This window comes from Littorina saxatilis, linkage group LG11, assembly GCF_037325665.1.
Source record: "Littorina saxatilis isolate snail1 linkage group LG11, US_GU_Lsax_2.0, whole genome shotgun sequence".
Lineage (NCBI taxonomy): Eukaryota > Metazoa > Mollusca > Gastropoda > Littorinimorpha > Littorinidae > Littorina > Littorina saxatilis.
The window spans coordinates 4,921,167-4,932,352 of record NC_090255.1 but is presented as its reverse complement, the minus strand read 5'-3'; the positions used below and the strand labels follow the sequence as shown (position 1 = coordinate 4,932,352).

The window sequence follows — 11,186 nt, the reverse complement described above, 5'->3', positions numbered from 1 at the left end:
CACAAGAGGAATCTATTCGGATACAGACTGAAGGACGGACGGACTGACGGACGGACTGATGGACTGACAGACAGACTGTCGGACGGACCGTATGGACGGACATACGGACGGACTAAAAGGACGAAGGAACGAATAAACGAAGGAAATAACGAAGGTCGGAACGAAAGAGCGAACGAACCAACCCACGAATGAACGAACGAACGAACGAACGAACGAGCAAACAAACAAACAAACAAACAAACAAATAAACAAGCAAACAATAAACAATAATTGTGTGCAATCTGGCCCATTTTCAGGGCATTTGTCAAACGTTTGGAGGAGGTCCACAGTTAGGCCTGGGTGGGGGGGGGGGGTTGTCCCACCAACAGGAATTCCCCCCCCCCCCCCCTCTCCCCTGTATTGGGCCCTGCACAAGAGGAATTTATTGATACGGACTGAACTTGAAGAACGGATTGACTGACGGACCGACGGACGGACGGACTGACGGACGTACTGAAGGACTGTCGGACGAACTGTCGAACGAACGAACGAACGAACGAACGAACAAACGAACGAACAAACGAACGAACGAACTGACGAACGAACAAACTGACGAACGAACAAACAAACGAACAAATTAGCAAATGAATACATACATTCGCAGAAAGAAAAAGGCAAAAGGTACATTTGTGGAGTCAGTAAGGGGGGTGGGTGGGCTTCCGGAACCCAGGAACCTTGGGAATCCCCCCTGGCCTAGAACACACACACACTGATCGACACTGACACACACACTGACACACACAACTTGACGAACGCACACACACACACACAATACACACACACACATCCACACCGGCACACACACACACACGCACGCACACACACACTGTGACACACACACGTAAACACACACACCGGCAATGACACTGACACACACACACACGTACCGTACACACTGACGGGCACACTGCCGGGCACACACACACACACACACACACACACACACACACACAAACACAAACACATACTGACATACTCGCAACTGACATAGCAGAGGGGGGTGGTAAGTCATTTGAACGTTTAATTTCTTTTGTCACAAATTTAACTACCCATCCGTTCCTTGTGTTTTTATTTTGAGATAGTTTTGTATTTTTAGTCACTGCAGCGAAGGGACATCACTCCCGCCACCTTATCTGTATCTTCTTCTGCTTGTTGTCGCAACACGTGTAGACCAGTCCAAATCGTCCAAATGTAGTGGTCATCTGCAGAGACGCCGCCGTGCCGTACAGCTTATCCTGGATGGGAGTCGGGATTCGCTTTTTTTGCACTGCCATTGATGCCAAGAACGGAGCAGCCAGGGTCATTTCAATTTTCATCCAGGAATGGCACAAGCGAGCCAAACCGGCCGATGGTCTTTCGACTCCATGGAGACAGCTGGTGAAGGTAATACTATTTTTATTCCTACATTCGTGTTGACGACAGAGTGCAACGTTTCTAAAATATGATCGGTGCTAACAGAGCAGCAGGAATATACGTGCCCTTGATGACTTGGTCACTTTCGGTTTCACGGTACCAGTAAAGTCGATCGAACCCCCCCCCCCCCCCTTCCTTTTAGGACCTAAACAAATCTGAAAAAATCAGGTCTTGAAAGGAAGAAGTCTTGAGATGAGAGTAAATATAGAGAGGTTGTGGACAGACAAATCTGAGAAAACAGGGTCTTAAAAGGGAGGGAGTCTTTAATCAGGGGATATTAAAAGTGTTGTTCCACTGTACTACCAAAAAGAGGGGATACTGTTTGATGTTACTGTAAAGACTTACAGTAACACTGTTCTCTCCGATTGCCAGTGTTTGTACTTTGAAACAGATTGTATGACCGGCACGGTTGGCCTTGTGGTAAGGCGCCCGCCCCGTGATCGGGAGGTCGTGGGTTCGAACCCCGGCCGGGTCATACCTAAGACTTTAAAATTGGCAATCTAGTGGCTGCTCCGCCTGGCGTCTGGCATTATGGGGTTAGTGCTAGGACTGGTTGGTCCGGTGTCAGAATAATGTGACTGGGTGAGACACGAAGCCTGTGCTGCGACTTCTGTCTTGTGTGTGGCGCACGTTAAATGTCAAAGCAGCACCGCCCTGATTGGCCCTTCGTGGTCGACTGGGCGTTAAGCAAACAAACAAACAGATTGTATCCTGAAATTTAGCACTCCATGTGTTAACATTTCCACTTCCAGGTCTGTAGTGTGCAAACGTGTTGTCACTGTTACAGCTGAAATGAACTAACAAGAATACTAGTCTGATGTACATAAAATATGGGAGAGGTTTGGGGTCGGGGGTGGATGGCAAGCATAACATTGATAAATGACTATAGTTTTGCAGTGGTTTGCTCTCTTGTACTATGAGTGTTAACAGCAATTGTTTATAATTTGTTACTCAACTTACTGTAAGGACTATTACTATTAGCTTTTCTCAGCAACTGCAAACAATTGTGACTTAATTGCAAGAGCGCTTCATTTAACATTGGGACACTTCTTTTGGTTTTTTTAATGGCTATAGTGTAGAAACTAGAAATGCTGAGATACATTAATGTAGTCATGAACAACAGCAACAACAAAAACAAGAACATGTTTTGAATTCTGATAGCTAATGAAACTGACAGCTTGATTAGAAATAGAATTATGTAGTTTTTGCAATTGCTGACTGAGTTGCATCCTTTGGTTTTACCTTGCATTGATTATCACCTTTGCTGACAATTGACTCATTGAGTGCAGTATTGAGTAACGTATAGTTATTTTATTTCAAGTTAACTTCTGGCTCTGCATGGTGTTAATCCTACTCAAACTTAGTCAAAGTAAGGTATCATTATTTATGAATAATGTGAAGTTGAAGATACAAATTAATGAGAAAGTTTGTGTATTTTTCTGTACACTCTTGCTATTTACTGTTTCAGTGCTGAACCATTTGCTTGAATGCTTGATCAGATGATGACAGAGTGACACCTGGTGGTACCCAATAAAACTGCCTTTGCTGCTATAACTACAAGAAATTTCTACAATTCAGAACAGTAAGTGCATGAGGTTCCATTTTAAGCTGTCAAGAGTAAATCTCAGGAATAGATTAGAAGATTTAGTTATGTCACACATGTCTTGCTTTCTTGACTTTTCTCACACTCTCTTGTCAGACTCAGAGAGTGCATGATTGTACATTTTTTTTACAGTAATTTTTTATGTTCCTAATTGGAAAACAAATGTGTCATAATCTTAGTGTTTAGGATAACTATATGGCAGAGAGAATCATGGAAATGATTGGGCGATGGGGGTGTGTCGCTGGTGTGCAAGAGGGTGGGTGGGTGTGGAGAGAGTAGTGATGGTAGTCAACTACTAACTAAAAGATTACTGATTGCATACATTTAGTGTTTATTGATTTGGAGGGTGGGGGAGGAAGGCAAGCAGTATTATTACATGTGTATGGGTATACTAGTTGTGCATGTTCCAAATGGGGGTGGAGGTTGGCATGGCAAGCAATAGCTCAGTCGGTATAGTGGCCTTGAAACCGGTTGTGGGGATTTATTTCTCAGAATTGACGTTGTGCAGACTCTGCTTGGTTTCTGAATAGCTTATTAAGCCTGTGACTGTGTGCATACATAAAGATCTCAAGTTCACAGTTTCAGGGCTTGGAATTAATGGAAACATCAACACACATGTAGGAAAAACTCAAAAAAAGGAGGGGGGGGGGGAGTTTGGTCCCACGGTAGTGTTTGAATGAAAGCAATCTTACTTTTTAAGAGGGTAATCTTGCAGGACTATGATTCTTACATTGGTAGTTGACTAGTGTAGTTGTGGTTTTGTACTAGTGAGGAATGTCATCTATGTCATGTGATTTCTTGCTTCTTCTTTTTGTGTGTGCAGCTAAAGATGTTGGACCTTGCCTACAGCCTAGTTTTGCATAGATCTCCAACACCGTGGCTTTACTCTGAGACACCTCAGAAAACACAGCCTTTTCTGCTGCTGAAAGGTAAACATTAGGTTAAATTTGTGTTTGTTTTGATTTGTATGTTTTCCTTTTGTAGTCTATGGCAGGAGATTTGTGCAGGTGTACAAATGGTAGAGGTGTCAGAGGAAATGTCCACTTGTTACTTGTCTCTATATCAGTATATATGTATCACAAATACGCATCAAATGTACTGATCAATAGAGACCACATGGACAATTTCAAGCACTTTTCTGCCAGGGGTAGGGTCAGCTATGTAAGAATCATGTCTTACTCTGTTCATGCAAAAATAAGGTTCTGCATTTGAATGAGTTTGAATCAGGCACCTGTGTTTTTGCTCTTGTTTGTGCCCTCTTGTGAACTGTTAACTTATGAACAACCACCCCAGCAAGCAACTCTTTACTGTTCTGAGCACAACAGAAGAGCGCATGGTCTGGGCATATGGATGGTAAACACATCTCATGCACAAGTACAGGCCTGAAAGTGGCGAGTATTTTCAATTACTCGCCATGGCGAGTAAAAATCATGTAAATGGTGAGTAGAAATGTTAATCTACTCGCCACATGCGAGTAAAGTTGATAAAACAAATGGTTGTTTTGACGAGTAAAGTTTCAGTAAATTATGAGAAGTACATGTACTAGCAGTGCTTCATTTTGTGGACTTTCAGTGCTGAAGTATGATTGTGTGGATTGATCATTTTGTATTCTGTTATTCAGATTGCCACTTGCTTTCTTTTACATATATTTACAAGATGGTGGCTGATTTGTGTGTGTTGCAGAACACAGGTCCATGAATAAAAGAACCCAGCTGGTATTCTTCATTCATGGAAAATGAAAGGAAATTTATCAGCCAGGATTCGCCACTCACTCTGCTAAGGGGGAACCCCGGTCAGCCCTACAGTGGATGAACAGCTTGGTCCTTGGAGGGAAAGGTAACTACTGCAGCACTTTAGAAGGGGTCTATGTCGACCAACAGTGGCTGTATTCCCTGTATGTTAATTTCCTGTACATATACAGGGAATATCAGGCATGAAAATTCTCCGTATTTTCCGTATTTTCCGTATTTTTGAAAAAAATAAACCGTATTTTTTTTATTTTCCGTATTTTTCCTTTTTTTTTTAAATTTTTTTTTTTTAATTTTTTAATTTTTCTATTTTTTTTTTTTTTTTTTTCCTAGTCATAGTTATAGTAAAATAGTTTTGGGGCCATGTTTGAATCCAATTTTAAGGCTCAGATAGCCCCAGATTGCACCAAATTGCACCCTTGAAAAAAATTTTTTCGGGGGGTCATGCCCCCGGACCTCCCTAGAAGTCTTGGCGCTTTGCGAAACTTGGCGCTACGCGCCTGCGAAACTTGGCGCTACGCTCCTTCGAATTTTGTTTTCAGTATTTTTTTTTCTTTTCAGTTTTCATGCCTGGAATATACTTCCGTTAGACGCCATGGAGTTACTTCAAGCTTGTGAAAGTGATTCAATGGACGAGAGTACCAGCGAGGAAAACATAATACCAGGCTGTTGGGGGTGGGGGTGCAGATGTTTCTTTAACTAAATCCGTTTTGATAAACGGTCGAAGCATGTTTTGCTTGATTGGATGCCGCACGCGAATTCAGGATTTTAAATAGATTCTCCTATCTAACCGCAGTCACGCGCTTGGCGCAAGATTGTACGATATTATACTTCTTTACAGAAAATCCAACTGTATTCCCGGTACACAGGGAAAACACCTATGGCTATGGGGAATACACCTTCTTTTGGTCGACATAGACCCCTTCAACCTTACAATATGTGAATGTGTAGAATATTATGCTTTTGCTTAAAGCTTGTTACATATGACTAAGACAGAAATGTTAATCATTCCCTTGGTGCAAATCATAAAAAGAACAATAGCGATCTGATGTACTGTGGATCAATCGAGGAAAAGGTGTGTATGACCTAGAAGAAACTGGTTTTGAAAGTGCTGAGGATGGATGGAACATTGATGCAATATCATTTACTACATTGAACCTGGGTTTCAAACTGAAGTGCTTTTTTATGCAGGGTTCGTACAGAGTCCTTGAACCCTGGAAAACTCCTTGAAAATTGGAAAACCTTTTCCAGGCCTTGAAAAGTGCTTGAAAATAGAGTTTTGTTAAATAGTCATTGAAAAGTACTTGATTTTTCCAAATTGTTGCCTATACATTTCGTCAGCAGCTTGTCTTATTTAAAAAAAAATGCAACCCCCTTTTTTTTCGTCAAATACAGTACACACATTTTGGGAGAATAAAAGATCGAGTGAAAACAAATTAAAGCAGACGAACTAACTATTACTAGTCACCTGTAGTTGCTTCCCTTCCTGAAGGTAAGCTTGGTGCTTTGCATTAAATTGGGGAAAATCATGTCCTTGAAAAGCATTTATTTGGTCCTGGAAATGTCCTTGAAAACTCCTTGAATTGTATCAGCTCTGCCCTGCAGGAACCCTGTTTATGCTTCTTGTTATATATATGGTCTCGATTGACTCCTGTGTTCAAGAGACTGTAAACAACCATAAACAATCTTGTGTTGTTATGTGGTGGTGGTTTTGCTGTTGTCTAGCATCTACCCGTAATTGGCTTTATCAAATGCACCAGAAACGAGCATGAGTTTGTCGGATTAGTGAACTGTTTGAAAAACTTTAATGTATTTGTGGTTGACAGGTTGTTATTATTTCTATATTGTGTTCTTCTTTTTCTCAGGTGGGCTGTCTTCTGAAACATATGAATCGGGAGCGTCACATCTTTCTTCCTGAGACATCCCCTCTTGAAAATGGTGTGGCGTTTAGCTGAATGGAAACGTGGCAGTGTCCTGTTTTTCATAGCTTCGATGCGCGAAGTTGGGGATTTCAGCAGAGAATTTATTGATTGATTAATTAATTAGTTATTTAAGCTCACCTCACTCCTTAGTGTTATTTAGGGGGATGGGGGGGGGGGGGGGGTGGTGTTGGCCTGGATCTTGTTAGTGAACTTTCTTTCTGGCAACTCGCATCAGAAATTCCAGGTTTGCTTTCAAGGCAATAGACGGTTTTGGAAAATAATTCTGTTAGGATTATCAGCAGTCCGGAGGTGTAAAAATCCCTGTACTGCAGTCAGGTTTTTCAAAACATCTCGAGCACGCTCTACGCCTCTGACGGGCTGTATCCCACAATCGGGACAAACGACCAACTTGGATGTGTATGCCATGCGCACAATATGATACCCCTTGCCTTTAAAAATCAGCGGTCACGAGTTCATCACAGTTCAGAATTTGTTGTGTAAAAGATAGCCGCTGTCAGCTAGCCATTCGTGGCTCAGGTGATTATATTTAATACAAATTTAAAAAAAGGTTTCTTATGTAGCGCACGCCGCACAGCATACACATCACAGTCAGTCGCTTGTCCTGATCGCAGGATAGCGTGAAACATGCTCCGGGAGACTGCCAATAATCCTTACATAGTTATTTAAAGAAATTGTGTATTGGTACAGCATGTTATGCATGTACTAAGATAGCTATTTGTAAATATTTGGTAGATATTTATGGTGGTGTCCCGAATTGCTCCCTCCCAATTTGCCCCATCCCATATGGTCCCCAATTATTCTTGCATTTTGCTGTGAGTAACATAAAGGCATTTGTCTGAAGCGCATTTCCAAAAAGACCCCCCGCGGGTTAGGGGGAAGAATTTACCCGATGCTCCCCAGCATGTCGTAAGAGGCGACTAACGGATTCTGTTTCTCCTTTTACCCTTGTTAAGTGTTTCTTATATAGTCAATGTTTGTACAGATTTTAGTCAAGCAGTATGGAAGAAATGTTAAGTCCTTTGTACTGGAAACTTGCATTCTCCCAGTAAGGTAGTATATTGTACTACGTTGCAAGCCCCTGGAGCATTTTTTTTATTAGTGCTTTTGTGAACAAGAAACAATTAACAAGTGGCTCTATCCCATCTCCCCCCCTTTCCCTGTCGCGATATAACCTTCGTTAAACACCAATTAAAGAAAGAATTTCCAAAAAGCATAGTTACCATTTGTTTTTTTAAATCTGAATCCGTGACTGTTGTTCTTGAATACTCTTTCGTTTAGGTTTCCAAAAATGCTGATATAAAGGGGAAGGATAGTTGAAACTGTAACCGTTTACATTTTGCTCCCAGATTTGCAGTTGTTGTTTTTACTAGGAGTTTGGACGGGCTCGGTGTTCTTGTGGATAAGACATCGGCCTCCTATTCAGAAGGTCATGAGTCAAAATCGCGGCCGCCTGGTAGGTTAAAGGTGGAGAATTTTCTGATCTCCAAGGTCATTGCTTATGTGCAGACCTGCTAGTGCCTTATCCTCCTTCGTGTGTACACGCAATCACAAGACCAAGTGCGCACGGAAAAGATCCTGTAACCCATGTCAGAGTTTGATGGGTTATAGAAACACAAAAATACCCTGCATGCTTCCCCCGAAAGCGGCGTATGGCTGCCTGAATGGTGGGGTAAAAACGGTCATACACGTAAAAATCCACTCGTGCAAATTTGTGAGTGAACGTGGGAGTTTCAGCCCATGAGCGAAGAAGAAGAAGAACTATGAGTTTTACTCTTTTAAAAAAATTATTTTCAAATTCGAAGATTGCCACAACAGTAGTCTATCTCATCCGACTTGAACCCTTCAGACTCCCTGTACATGTACTTGCAGTTTAAACTCATATTTTGTCTGAGAATAGTTTTCAAATGCAAAGTCCTTCAGAAAAACTGCGAGATAAAAATCTGGAGTGCTAATATCGTGTTGGTGTATCGTGTCAGTGGCCGAGTGGTAACGCACTTGCGCTCGGAAGCGAGAGGTTGCGAGTTCGACCCTGGGTCAGGGCGTTAGCAATTTTCTGCCCCCTTTCCTAACCTAGGTGGTGGGTTCAAGTCTTTCGGATGAGACGAAAAACCGAGGTCCCTTCGTGTACACTACATTGGGGTGTGCACGTTAAAGATCCCACGATTGACAAAAGGGTCTTTCCTGGCAAAATTGTATAGGCATAGATAAATTTTCATAAAAATGTCCACCAAAATACCCGTGTGACTTGGAATAATAGGCCGTGAAAAGCAGGATATGCGCCGAAATGGCTGCGATCTGCTGGCCGATGTGAATGCGTGATGTATTGTGTAAAACAATATTACATCTCACACGGCATAAATATATCCCTGTGCCTTGAATATGTGCGCGATATAAATTGCATAAAATAAAATTAAAATAAAATCCCCGAGCTTAGAACTGTACCCACAGAATACGCGCAATATAAGCCTCATATTGATTGGTATGTAAGAAATGTTAAAGTCCTTTGTACTGGAAACTTGCATTCTCCCAGTAAGGTAGTATATTGTACTACGTTGCAAGCCCCTGGAGCAATTTTTTGATTAGTGCTTTTGTGAACAAGAAACAATTAACAAGTGGCTCTATCCCATCCCCCCCCCCCCCCCCCCCCCCCCCCCCTCTTTCCCCGTCGCGATATAACCTTGAACGGTTGAAAACGACGTTAAACACCAAATATAGAAAGAAAGAATAATCTTTGAACAGCATTTGGTTGGAAAATGAAAGTCTTCACAAAGCTATCTTCTTCTATTTGTGTGGGTTAATATAAATAGGATTTAACATAACAATGTGGTACTGGTATGGGTTTTGTAAAGTGATTACTCAACTTCTGTGAATTGTACCTTCGTGGTGATCATGCTACACACTGGGTAATTCAAGCACAGAAAATAATATTTCTTAATAATTTGGCCTTATAAATGTACTCCGTGACTGTATTTGTATATGGTGAAAAGGAGAAGATATAAAATTTGTGAAATAGGACTTCGTATTTGGTTTTGTCATAATGAATTTGTTGTTTCTGTGTGTGTGTGTGTGTGTGTGTGTGTGTGTGTGTGTGTGTGTGTGTGTGTGTGTGTGTGTGTGAGAGCATGCATGCGTGCTTATGTGTGAGTGCACAATTGTGTGTGTGTATTAATCCAGCAGAAACAGCTTCTCTTCCATACATTTGAATCATTTATATTGATACCACATGGAGACTATTCTGAACACACAAGCGTGGTTTTCTCTCTACAGTGCTTTTCCTAAAGTTAAATATTGAATTTTTGAATTTAAAAGTTTTTGGCACACCACTTTAAGATAATGCTCAAGGAAAATAAATAGTCTTCTTTTTTCATTAACGCTTTTTCTCACAGTGATGTGTCAATATCTCAGACGCAAATCCAGAGTCATGCACCGTTTTATGCTTGGGAAGCGCACTATACTCACTTTGGTAACGGTCACTGTTAGAAACATGCATACCAATCAATCAATTAAGCGAAAATGAATGATAAGATTCGATTATGTTCTTTTTGTGCACAGGCGGTTATATACAAACGTGCATAGTGTCAAAAGAAATCACACACACACACACACTGAAAGTATGAAGAAGCCCCTCCAACTTTTGGTTGAGTTTGACTGCATTACCTTGAGGAGACTGACGACACTTCACAATGGAAAAAATAATAACTTTTACATTTCAGTGATTTGTTTTAAGTACAAAAGTACAAGTGAAAGTAGAAATAAATTAATGTGACACTATCCCGTAATCACATATCAGGGTCAACTATAATCAGTCCATTGGTTTACAAAACTTTATTCAATTTGTTATCATGACAGAAACAATGCATTGTTTTTTTAAGATAACTCAAGCATAAATGCTTATTTTAAGTCATCCTGGTATGTACATAACAAAGTTTAGCATGATGGCGGACTAGATACATTTACTCATTTCAGACAACGAAAACAAACAGACAAACCTGATGCGCAAGCAATCAAAAAATGGAGGGGGTGGTAGTACAAAACTTGGTGGGGGTAAAAACAAGAAACAAAAAGAAATGGGGTACGAGAGAACAGAATTCAGCATAAGGGGGGAAAAAAGGACGACGAAGACTTGGAGCGCCAGAAATGTTGGAAGAGTGGGTCACGTCACAATAATATTAAATGCACAGAAGACACACACGCAAAGTTAATACATTTTGTGATCGGCGAAAATGGCACTAAATTACATAACGATTGGGCCATAATCGATAAGTCGAAACAAGGACACAAAACACGAGAGAAATTACGAAGAACAATTGGTCAGGCAGCATTTGTCTCATGACAGTGTCAAATGAACATTACAGTGAATAAAATGTAGAGGCTCATGTACGGAACATGCCTGGTTGTCTTAATAAATTCTTGTACAGTTATGAATATGGTCTGATTGAC

At 41.1% G+C, this 11,186-nt stretch overlaps 1 long non-coding RNA gene across 1 annotated transcript; it reads left to right on the top strand.

The window, feature by feature from the left end:
• Positions 1-385: 385 nt before the first annotated feature.
• Positions 386-9,761, top strand: LOC138979459 (uncharacterized). The gene is made up of 5 exons (XR_011460041.1): positions 386-1,422; positions 2,921-3,034; positions 3,879-3,984; positions 4,739-4,891; positions 6,669-9,761. It is a non-coding gene; the product is annotated as an uncharacterized lncRNA (long non-coding RNA).
• Positions 9,762-11,186: the final 1,425 nt, after the last annotated feature.